General features: G+C 37.4%; 1 pseudogene; it reads left to right on the forward strand.

Annotated features, from left to right (window-relative positions):
- The window catches only part of LOC121317685, a 41,107-nt pseudogene that overhangs the window by 15,662 nt on the left and 11,935 nt on the right, over positions 1-13,510 (forward strand).

Here is a 13,510-nt window from a genome sequence, read left to right on the forward strand (position 1 = left end):
TGGGCCACTCAAGAACATTAATTCTCTTCTTATTCAACCACTCCAGTGTGGCTTTGGCTTTGTGCTTTGGGTCATTGTCCTGCTGAAATGTGAATTTCCTCCCCAGTTTCAGAGTCTTGGCTGACTCAAACAGGTTTTCCTCAAGGATTCGCCTGTACTTTGCATCATTCATTCTCCCCTCTATCCTGACAAGCTTCCCAGTCCCTGCTGAAGAGAAGCATCCCCATAACATGATGCTGCCACCACCATGCTTGACAGTTGGGATGGTGTTGACGGGGTGATGCGCAGTGTTAGGCTTGTTCCAGACGTAATGCTTGGAATTTAGACCGAAAAGTTCAATTTTTGTCTCGTCTGACCAAAAACCTTTTTCCACATGTCTGCAGTATCATCTACATGCTTTTGCAAACTCCATATGTGCTTTAAGATGAAGCTTTTTGAGTAATGGCTTCTTTCTTGCCACCCGTCCATACAGGCCAGCTTTGTGTAGAGACCGGCTTATTGTTGATGTGTGAACACTGACTCCCATCTCGGATACAGCACTTTTCAGATCTTTCAAGGTCATTGTTGGCTTCAGAATGATATCTCGAACCAGTTTCCTGCTTGCCCAGCTGCTCAGTTTGGGAGGGCGGCCTGATCTGGGTAGTATGATGCATCTTCCACTTCTTAATGATGGACTTCATCTACATGTTAACCTATTTGAGTACACACAGGCTGAAACCATTTCACTAATTCTGTGACCTTTCAAACAAATCATTTGCGCCTGTGCTGATTTAGTGCTGCAATAGCAAAGGGGTTGAATACTTATGCAACTGAGATTAATCAGTTTTTCTCTGTGAATCTTACTTATTTAAATTATATATGCATTTTTTAACTTTATCAATGTGGAGTAGTTTGTGTAGATTCTACAAGTCAAGTCTAATTTGAAAGCTTTGTGGAGTATGCTCAGGTGCCAACAAAATGTGAAAACTTTGCAAGGGGGTGAATACTTCTGCAAACCATTGTATTCTATAGTTGCCTTATAGCCTGGAATTAAAATGCATTAAAATAGTTTTTTGTGTGTTTTATTTTCATTTGTCTACACATCCTACCCCACAACTTCTAAGTGAAAAAAAGTATTCTAGAAAATTAGCTCAGGTGTAACCAACTGCCTTCAAAATCACACACCAAGTTAAGTGGCCTCCACCTGTGTTGATTTCGGGATACATTCAGCAGTTCCTGTAGGTTCCCTCTGCTGGATAATGCATGTCAAAGAAAACACTCAACCATGAGCACCAAGGCGCTTTCAACAGAACTCCGGGACAAAGTTGTTGAAAGGCACAGATCAGGGGATGGGTATAAAAAAATATCAAAGGCCTTGAATATCACCTGGAGCACGGTCAAGATGATTTTTCAGAAGTGGAAGGTGTATGACACCACCAAGACCCTGCCTAGATCAGGCCGTCCCTCCAAACTGGGTGACCGAGCAAGAACAGACTGATCAGAGAAGCTACCAAGAGGTCAATGGCAACTTTACAACAGCTACAGGCTTTTATGGCCCAGACTGGTCAAAGTGTGCATGTGACAACAATGTCCCAAGCACTCCACAAATCTGGCCTGTATGGTAGGGTGGCAAGAAGGAAGCCATTACTCAAGAAAGCGCACCTTGACTCCCATTTGAAGTATGCAAAAAAAATTCTAGGAAATTCTATAGCTATGTGGCAAAAAGTTTTGTGGTCTGACGAAACAAAAAATTAAGTTTTTGGCCTAAATGCAAAGCGTTATGTTTGACACAAACCCAACACAGCGCATCACCCAAAGAACACCATCCCTACCGTGAAGCACGGTGGTGGCATCATCACGTTATGGGGATGTTTCTCATCGGCAGGGACTGGGGCACTTGTCAGGATAGAAAGGAAAATGATTGGAGCAAAGTACAGAGAAGTCCTTGAGGAAAACCCACTGTCCTCTGCAAGAAAGATGAAACTGAGACAGAAGTTCACCTTTCACCATGACAACAACCAAAGCACACAGCCAAAGCTACACTGGAGTAGCTAAGGAACAAAAAGGTAAATGTCCTTGAGTGGCCCAGTCAGAGCTCTGACCAAAATCCAATCGAAAATTTGTGGCATGACTTGAAAATTGCTGTGCATCAACGCCTCCCAAGGAACTTGACAGAGCTTGAACAGTTTTGTAAAGAAAAATGGTCAAATATTGCCAAATCTAAGTGTGCAAAGTTGGTTGAGACCTATCCCAACAAACTCACAGCTGTAATTAACTCAGGGTGGTGGAGACTTATCCAATTATGATCTTTCAGTTTTGTGTTTTTAATATATAATTTTTTTCTCAATATAAATTTTTTTCCCCTTAATAGTGTGTAGATAAGTGGAAAAAATCCTCAGTGAAATGTATGAAACTCTGAGGCACTGACACAAGTTTATATATATATGTATATATATGTATATATATATACAGACACACACACTAGAAAGTGAGACAGAAAGAGAAGTTTAAATTGTACATTATACATTAATTGTACATTAAATTGTACATAGACTGATTTATTATCACAGTTGTGGGCGTCCAACTTTATGTACAAAGCAGTTAAGCCAGCTTCTTCCTTATGTACATATAGCAGTACTGTTGAACTTTTGTTTTTATTCTCCTAACAAAATGCTGTATGCAGACATTGTTTTATTTTATAAAATATTGTGGTAGCTACAGTACATTCTTTGTTACAAAGTAATGACTACACTTCAGATTGATGGTTATTGGCCTTTCCCTTTAAAAATATTTAAAAGTGAGTATCAATTTCTTCTCATTGATAAGCTCTTCAGTTTTCATGGTGTCTAATGTCCCTGGATTGATGAATGGGGTAATCATAAGTTTTGTACTGTTTAACTTTTGTTTATAGATTAATTTTCACTTTAAAAAGTTGAGAACATTATAGAGCAGCTCTCCTTTGGTCCACAACCCTGTTCCTGTGGCCCAGTTGAACATTTCCTCTGAAAGAGGCTCCAGCACATACTCTACTGGGGACTTTGAGAGATGGTTCAAAGTTAATAAATCATATTAGAAATTGTTGTAAGGGGGCAGTGAAAATTACTCTGAACAAATTAATGGTAGGGAATTGATTTTAAATCTTAATACAACATCTTCATTTGAAATAACATGACAGCCCCCTTATCCAGTACACCAGTCGCTCAGTAGTGAATTATAAAAGAAAACTTGAGGTGTGCCTTTAGGGTTTCATTGAATGTCAGTGAATGTGAATCCAGGAAATATTTGCCATTATAATGTTTGACTGGCTTAATTTAAAGCTTTTTAGTAGAGCTGTTACTTTATTGAAATCCTTTTCATTATGAGGATTATAGAAATGATTCTTGATAACTGAGAAAGAGAGAGAGAGAGAAAGAGAGAGAGAAGGGGGACGCTAGCTCATTTTATATAATTGAAACAGTGAAAATTGATTCTGTAATTTTATAGTCAAATATAGTAGTCATTATTTTATCATCATTTTGCCCTGAAATTAATGGCCGGTTATTTCGTAGGCTTTCCAGTAGAGGGTATCCCATACTCACAGTAAGTAAACCTCGGCTACATATGAGGTTCCCTTCGCATCCCACCTGCTTTATAAAATAGCCAGTTCCTCAGTGAATAGTCAAGTTTCTTTATCAGATTAATTCTGTTAATCCTGGAAGTTTTTTTTGAATGGCCCTTCCAGCTAAAGTTGCTTCCTGTTTGTGAGGGGGGGGTTAAGATGGAGGCCTGTGTGGGCACCCTTTGTCTGGGGTGTGGTTCTAATATTTGGTGTCCAACACGCCGCTGACAGACAGGCTGACTCTGCTTCTGTTCTGGATTCAGTTTCAGGCCATTTCGCTATCAGATGATATAAGGAGCTCTGTGAGACGAGCCCACCTGTTGGTTCTGCAGAAGTGTTTCATTCAATGCCAAGTTCTGGTACTGCCCTAGTGAATGTGAAAATTAAAGTGAGCTTGAAGGGAGTTCATGAGAGGTAGCAACTGCAAGTGCTGTTGCCCCCAATGCAAGTTGTTAATTAATTTAATATTGTTATTCTTTTTTTCAGTGTCACCAACAGAGTACCATTACTTTGAAGAGAAGCAGGCATTTTTAGAATGTAAGCATATTTATTTCCAAAGCCTTTATCACCTGTTTGCTAGTAGGTTAATTATTTGCAGTACTTGCTGTTCACAAACAAATAACTGTTTATTAATTCACAGATTAAAGAAATTAAGCAGCGTGTTGGAATACCTGTGATATGTAGCACACACTTGTGTAAATGTGCTGCCCTTCACATAACTGATTTATTCTTTTATGCTAATTGACATAAATAAAACAGCACCTGCATGTATGCTACAAGCCAGTTGCAGTCACAGTGAGCAAAACAGTAAGCTGACTTCACAGCATAAATCCGCCTGAACTTCCCTAAAGGAATAAGAGACGGTAATCATCGAGCAATAGTCATTTATCTCCAGAAAAATATAGCCACCTTTGAGACTTGTAGCGTGGTATGTGCCCTAAACACCCAATTGTGAGTTATGGCACCTGTTTCCTTAATATTTGGGTGGATTTGTATTTAATGACCCCTACCCTTCCTGCCCAACACACCCCTTTGGAATCAGTGGGAAAGATAAACGCCCTTATCTCGCTCCTCTGTCCACTTTCATGCTATTTACGTTTTAAAATAAACATAGATAAAATATTTAATTAAATCTAAACTAAAACTATATATATATGTGTTGTATTCATCTAAATAGTGGCTGTTTATAACTAAATGCAATAACACATACAACAAAAAGAGTCTGGAGTGGGATTACAAATTTAAGGATGACGGCGTTTAGATTTTTCACTTTCATTAGAATCCACCTCGACCTGCATTGAATCAAAATGTGAATTAGCTATAATAATATAATGAACTGAACCATTTCTCCAGGCTTATTGAGTTTGTTGCATACATAATTTCTCAAAACGAACTATATCCCTGAAAACTATGATCTATTGGCGACACAGATTTTGCCTATATCTTGATTACTGCACATCCAATTGCAATTCCATTTGGAATGGACATTTCTTAACACAGGCTTTTGGGGGTCATGGAATTTAGCTGGCTGTGACTTATTTATGCATGAGTACCGGCCTGTGATTGGTTATATCTTTAAAACTGCTTGCCTGAATTTGGATGAAGTCTTATAAACTTGTATTTTGACAAATTGTGATCTATTTTAATAACCTTGGCAGATCTAGATGAACAATATTAATCCAGCATTGGGTTTCACTCAGGAAGATTTATTACGACGATCATTAAAATAGGCCCCATTGTCTGTTGTAATTACCTAGTAACAGAAAGTATCATTTTGGTTTGCCAATAACAATGTTATCCTTACATGAAAAATTCCGATCTTTCTTAACATAAGCTCATATGTTTATATCACAGTTTGAGAGTATCCATGGTCCCCAAGAATAGACACCCCAAAAAGCTTCAAGACACCCTAAAGATCTTGAGGCACCTTTTGAATGTTATATAAGATTAACAACAAACAATTGTTCTTTTCTTTTCTGTTCCACCTTTCAACAGTTTTAATATTTGAAAGTCTCAGCCCGCGGTGGTGGTATCTGTGCTGTGCCGTGGCATGTATTAAAACAGTTGTATCTTTGTTTGTGTGGCACGCTAATCTCCTGCGATTTGAAATCAGAAACACATTAACCAGCAGTAAGGGTATGCTGCTCGGACATGGCTAATTGTGTTTTGCTGTCCTTTAGGAGCTGCTCCAAAGTAACTGGTGTGTGCGGAGCAAATAGAACAACAAGCACTTCTGCCAGGTGAACATTGCTGTACTTATTGGTTACTAACCAGCAGAGCTGAACGGCTTTTCAGCACCACATGCCACAGGTATACGATGGTGACCGTGATATTGCTCCTGTATAGATTTATACAGTATACGCATTAAATACAGCCATTTGATTGTGTTGTATTGTGCGGTTGTTTTTCGCCGACTGCTTCACTGCTCAACCTGATTGAAATCAGCCGTTCACTATATCTGCGCAACCTGTTACAGTTCTTTGCTTCAATTTACAATTTAAGATCAGATTCATTTGTCAGATTGATCGAGTGTCCTGTGTTTTTGGATGTAATTCATTGCTGTTTGCGGCTGCTCATGACTGGAATGAATTTCAAGTCAAAAGTGCAGCGTTTAGTTTCAGAGGATGTTTTAATCGGAATTTGGATTCACTATTGTATGAAGCATGTGTTTGTGCTTGTTAAAGGGTACATAAGGATCTTTTTATTTTATTGTGTTACATATTCCCATGTGTTGCTACAACTGTTTACGTAAGGTGTGTGTATTGTTTAATTGTTTGTTTTTTTTTTTTTTTAACATTTTGACCACTTTTTAAAACTTTTAAATTGCATTCCCTGCCTCAAGATGGAGTCACATGTACCTGCACTGAACTCTCAAAACTACATTTCCCATCATCCTCCTGCTCACTGGTAAATCCATCTCAGTTGCATATGTGAACAGGTAACACAATAGCATAAAAAGGTCCTTGTGTACCCTTTAATGTGTCATTTATTTATTTATTTATTTCTATGTTGTATTTGTTTGCTTTGTGCTGCTGTGATGTTTGCCTCTTGACCAGATCGTCATTGTAAATGAGAATTTGTTCTCAATAGTATCTGGCAAAATAAAGGTTAAATGAAAAAATAATGTCTATGACTGGTGCATTTCAAGCCACAAACGTTTTTAATTATAACAATGATTCTGCCAGACTGCATGGTTTCTTTCTTCATTGAGTCACATACTGCCCTCACTTCCAAAGCAATTAAACAGCATGATGTTGATGTTAGAATACCGGGATTTGGCAACTGAACTTAGCAACAGTGGTCACAAATTAATATGTTGAAACAAAGCTGTATGCTATAAAAAATGGTGACTATGTGTTCACAGTGTGTGTTCTATACCTTTATTTAGGTGTTCCTGGTTTTTGGCTTTTCACTGTTCTTTTGCAATTTTGATACTCCAAATAAAGTAAAAAAAAAAAATGCTGCCTATTCCCCCTTCAGTAATATCATTCCAGTTATTTTAATAAAAATGTAATTAGTTTTGCTTTTGTGTCAGTAGCTCTGTAGACCTAAATTATACAATTTGCTTGTCTTAGTTTTCATTTTTCATTGCAAGAGTTTGTCTAGTCCTTACAAGGGGTGACCAAGATTTTACCTCTATCAGCATCAGCAACATTGGGTCTTATTTTCCACTGTGCTTCAATGATAAGGCATGACCCTGGTTTAATTTTTGCTGCTACACCTGTTTCATATTTTCTTTTTCCTTTATTCATTTTCATATTACATGTCCCTTAAACTGTCATATACCAGGCCATTGGTAGCGATTCCCTTTCCATTGTGTAGAAAATCTATTTCACTTTTTGTTAAGTAATTAAAACAACTGTTCCTGTTGCTTAATCATTTTCTGTGCTGTTTTTGTTTATTATTGCTGAGTAAGAGAAAATCTATCATGGAAAATGTACATTTTTTTTGGTTTCTTCATTTTCAGCTAATTCTTGGTTCAGGTGTGTTGGTGTGTCTGAGCCTTTCAGGGCCACAGCTGCAGAAAGTGACGAATGACAAGACCCTGGTGGGAAGGCTCATCAGCGACATGGTAATTACACACATGTGCAAATAAAATTTCTACATTACCTCTAAGGCACTAAATACACAGTGCCAACAGGTGGACTAATTACAGACACCAGGGATTCACAGATTGCATGTAATGCCTTAGATTCAACCCTTGAGACTCTAATTAGAGTTTTATGAGGGTTTTTTTTACTGTCTTTTTAGAAAGACTCACGCAATGGGAGACAAGGGGCATCCGTTTTTTAATGAGGTGTGCGTAAGGTAAGATCAGATCAATAGGACATGGCCAGGTATAACAATGTAGACTGGAAAAAATGTTGTGTTACTACAGTTTTAAAGGATTTGATGTCAGTAAAGGTAATTAAGAATTGAATATCTGAAATCAATTCGGCTCAGCTACTATATTAATGTTTGTTTCATGCAAAAGTAACTTTAATTTAACTTTAATCTAATTAGTGACTGATCAATAAATAATTTCACAGTATGAACGAAAGCCTACCAGCAGTGCAGTGCTGCAGCACTCAAAGGGTCCCTTCATCTTAACCTGTTGCTAAAGGAAGTTGGAAAGGGAGCCAAAAATTAAAGGATGGGTGCCTGTTTTGAAGCACTACGGGGTTTTTTTGTTTCTGGAAAACTGTACAAATTGTCAGTATGTCTTTGTTTTCTGTATGTTTGGAATCTATTACTCTAGTTTGGATACACAAATGTTCTCAAACAAGCAAGAATGCAGTTATTTTCATGCTGCAGCAGAAACAAAGCCATACCTTTTTCCTAAAGACATGATTGGCGTGGCATAAGAAAGAGGTTTCCACAGCATTGTGACTGTGAATTAGAAAGAATACTCTTAAACAGCTGACAGACCATTGATAATATTGAGAGGACACAGCCCAGAACCAACAGATCCAACCTTGGTGGGGGGTCGGGGACACAACACCAATAAACGGAGACTTCATGAAAAAATAAATGTAACGTAACAACGTAACAAGGTTAAACAAGAGGATCAAGATAAAGGGTAAAGGAATTAAAAGCACAAAAAAAACATCTGACCTCAAATGGTTCAACAGGTCCACTCACCATAACACTGTTGGAGGTTGTATGACCACATGGACTGCCACTGAAAGTCTACGAAGTGTTTAAATGGTTCAGGAAGGATTTTCAACCATTTCTCAGAGCTTTTTGGAGTTCAACTCAAGGGAGGTTTTTTTTTTTTTTTTGTGTAAGAAAGGAAAGCTTTACAATAAGGGGAGCTGCTAAAATGATCAAGAAGCATATAACGGGTATGAAAGTGAAGTTTACAATACTGATGAAAGTTTCAAGCAGATTGATATGTCAGCCTTTTCCTTGGGATCCCTGTAATTAAGAACTCCGCCACCACTGCTAATATCACAAAAAAGGTAATATATGCAAGCTTACATTTCTCAATGCTTAGATACTACTCTGGGAAAACCCTTGACCTGCGGCTTATAATGGTGGACATCGGACCATCTGTTATGGCAGTAATTGTAGAGACCTGTTGCCGCCTCATTTGAGGTTGCCCACGTGTTTCTTATGTTAAGAGACAGAACACTTTGAGTTATTGACCTTATATTTGGTACTCAGTTGTATTCTAGGAGTTTCTCGATTAAATTGCATTGCCAGTGATTTGTCCATTAAAAAATGTGCTGTTTCACTGACCACCAACAATATCAATAATATATCGCTAGACACAAATATTTAAATTACTGCTGTCCATGTTGGGGTAAATGCAGCCCTCCTTATGTTACTATCAAGTGGCATTCTTTCCTTTGAAAAACACTTCACACTACTGTGCATCATGTAAAGGGACACAAAGCACAAGATACTATTCTATAAACACAACAAGTCCTCAGTCAGTCCGGAGGAACGCAGGCTATACAAAAGGAATCAGAATGCATTTGATTAGAAAATGGCTTGGATGAACAGGGCACTCTCATTGGCTGAACAAGATGCCAAGCAGTGCTGTTGTTAGATTTTGATTGGCCTCAAAATACACTACACTACTCATTGCATTGTTCTCGAATGTGTCATTTAATGGGACATTACCAGCATGTTGCAACTGTGCTCAGCTTTTTTTTTTTTTTTTTCACAGTTGCAATTGTTTTTATATTTTTAGCCCCGTTTTTATCCAGCCTATTTTAATTATATAAAAAAAAAAAGGTTTTGACATATTCTGCCAGCGCTTGCAGGGCCTGAACCACACAGGCTGTGATAAGACAGTACATCCCCACTGAGCTTGGCCTTCTTCCTCCTTTTCCTCCTTCCTCCACCTCCCCACTAATCTGACACCTGAACCCCTCCAGGACTGCAGGCTCTGAGCAGCTCTTAAAGAAAGCCTGCAATTGTCAATTCACTACAAAAGAGGAACTAAAGGCAATTATTGGAGAAGAATGGAGGCAGGTGCCCTCGGGACTCATCAGCGCATCTGTCCAACAATGCTGAATACACCTGAGGCTGGCTGTTAAGCAAGATATAGAGAGCACTGCATTGGAGTGACTGGAAAAGATTCACCGTTGTGACACCCCACTCTAATTAATACATTCATGTCTGCTATGTCTCTCTCTCTCTCTCTCTCTATATATATATATATATATATATATATATAGACAAGGTTCCAGCCTCCAAAATCCCAATTTGATTAAGTAAAACTAATCATTGACTATAAGTATTTCAGTTTTTGCTATTCAGAAGGTAACCATTCGGATGCCAAGGTTTCCAGTTTAATTAGTAATTATTTTATTTTATTATTATTATTATTATTATTATTATTATTATTTATTATTATTTGCTGTATTCAAATAAAAATAGAAAATAGAAAAAATATACCGTTAACCCAATTTCACCCAGAAATCTACTGGACTAGTACATGCATTGTTATGTCCTGGAACAAACTGCTCAGTTTTAATCTTTTTTTATATTTTTCCAGTATCAAGGAGATACTGAATGCAGTTTTACCTACTACTGTGGGAACTGTATTTAATATGTAACCCATAAGTAAATGACAACCTAATTTTATAAAGTCACTTGAAATAAACAAATGCTTTTATATTGCAAGTTAATCAGTTTAAGACGTATTCTCTCATCCTTTTAAAAAAATAAAAGTAATCTTGCTTTTTGAATTTGAAGATCTTTGGCTTGGGTTTATCTGTATGATTAAAGCCAGGGATGTTTACAGACCCTTGAGCACAATTATGTGTTAACAGCATTTTCTAAAATAAATCATTCTCAGAGTGAATCTGTGATCTGCCAGTTCAGATGTATTCATCTATCTTGGGTTATGAACTGCTGATATTAGCCATCCTGTCACTATTGACTGCTGTGCAAGGCTGGGATCTGCTTAAGTTAAATTTACTGTGACTGTTGGCTGCGGATGCAAGACTTTTGCCCACAAAAGCAATTCAGTCGGAGGACGAAAATACAGAATAATAAAGTAGACCTGGGAGCTTAACCACAAATATTTGGGAGACAAAAAAAGTCATAATGTATTTACAAAAGTACAAAAATGACATATCACTCATGTGCTGTTGTTTTTAGAATGATGACTTTAAATAAGTCTTTCAATTCACAACTACACAGATGCTGCTCTCCTGATACCTACCTTGTCTGTGTTTTTGCTGCCTTCACCCTTTGGACAGAAAACTAATTTCACCATTGAAGACACTGAGAAAGACAAAACTTTGTCAAATATGTCGTTTTACTATATATGTTTTTACCCTAACATCTTTGAACTTGGTTGCTGCATATTGTGTGGCCCACTTTTACACTGCGAGGTATGATTAAAAGATTACGATTACGAGTTATGCGTCCCGAGCCGAAGGCGAGGTCAACTAACACACAGTAGAGCCTTTATCGAGAGGGTACTATCACTATTTGAAAATTATTTTTCTCATTTTCTTTAAAAAAACACTTTGAAACCTGCATTTACCTTGAACTTGTAATTTTCATTAAGGATCACACACATAGTTAGAGAAAAAAAAATTACTTTCTTAAATAACCGTTTTTTTTGTCAGAGCTGCTTATGGTTTATTTGAACAGTGACAGATATTTGAATGGAGCAATATTACTAAACTGTCTGTGTCTCGGTTTGTTGTTGAAAGATGCTGACAGGCTGTGATTGGCAGTTGCAGGTACGTAATTGGTTGCTTTCTTCGATGCAAAGTATTGATTGACAGGATTTATTGGATAATAAAATAAATTTGGACCAATTGTGTTTGTTTAGTATTTACTATCCAATAGATGAGAATTATGCTTAAAAATACAGCAAGTCAAAATGAAAAAGCCAGTACTTGCATGGATTGATTTTTAATGTGATTCACAGGTGATGTGGTGACGTTCCAGTGGGCATCTACTGTGTATTAATGCCCGCTATAGCTGGAAGCTGATTGGCTGATGATACTGAATCGTTTTCTAATACAGGTTTTAACCACGGAAGGGATATGTCACTTTTGCATTCGTTCCTTCACTTTTTTTATCCTAATAAATGTAATGCTTCAAACAAAAGATTTACAAAATGAGTAGCCTTTTCATTAAGTAGTTTTGGGAGACAGTCTAATGACTTATTGCTGGACACAGGTGATAAAAGACCTTAATTACTTCCTTGTGCTGGCAGCTATAATAGTTACAGGAGAGGCAGCTTAAGTTAAGTAGCTCTAGTTTGGAAGAGCGGGTGGCATTGGGCCCCTAGAACATATTTAGATAAAGAGCTATGAGGCAAGGCAATGTATTCTTTAACAATGTGGTAATATTTTCATATGTTGCATAATTAAAACCATATGGAATGGCTTGGGGAGAAAGTCAATAGAACTGAGTCATTTCACTGTTAATGAATGATCTTTTTTATTAATTGCTTCATTTATTTAAATAAATTATTATTTTATTATTATTAATAAATATTATTATTCTTTGTGTCATCACACTGGGAAAGGATTGAAATTTTAAGCACAATAACACTTGAAGGTTTTTTGGTGACTTCGAAAAATATTTCCAGTCAAAATGTTTGTCATTTAACGTATTTGTTTATTTCAGTATTTCTAAATACTCAGACAACCCACTTGAATGCAACCTCACACACCACAAGTATTGAGAGGAATGAGTATTCATTTTGCACCTTTTTACTTTCATCTTTCGCTTCATATTTCAAATTCAGATGTTTTATGTTATAGTTCATATTAGCATTATTGAAAACTACAAGTGTTTAGAAGAATGTTCTGATATAATACATAGATAAACACATTTCCTAATTGTTAATATAAACATGAATTGGAGCATTTTGCAGTGGAAAGATGGGATGGAGTCAATACTACTGGGCCGTTAATACCATTCAGGTTGCCTTGTGTTAAATTAAAAAAACAACCACTACAAAATCTACAACCTGTTTAAAAAACGCATTTCAAATGTTTAAATGCTATGATAAGTTATATTAAATGTTAGCCTTGGTGAGTGGTTCAAGAGGCGTGACCTAGGGCTCTACTTACCTTTCTTACCCGCGTCAATCACTATCCATTTACTATTTAAAACCCCATTTTACCTCCCCCCCTCCTCCCCCCTCTCTCTCTCGCTCATGTTTTCCTCCTTCCCCTTTTATTTTTGTTCGAGCCTCTGCATCGGTCTCCTTTACTGATCACATTTTCCCGACCTTGGGTCAGGCTCCAGCCACCCTCACCACACGAAGGGAGGTTCTCACTGCATGAGTCAGAGGGGACCCCCAGCTACACTCTATTCTTTCTCAGGTCATGCGCGTTATCTCACCTCAATCAAGAGGTTCTGTCTTCTTTCAGCCTATATTCAGGATGTGGCCCGCTCTATGCTTTCAGAGCGTGAGTCTTAAACTAACTCATCTCTTTCCTACTATAGCTCCAGACCAGTCAGAGA

This window comes from Polyodon spathula, chromosome 6 (genome assembly GCF_017654505.1).
Source record: "Polyodon spathula isolate WHYD16114869_AA chromosome 6, ASM1765450v1, whole genome shotgun sequence".
Taxonomy (NCBI): Eukaryota; Metazoa; Chordata; class Actinopteri; order Acipenseriformes; family Polyodontidae; genus Polyodon; species Polyodon spathula.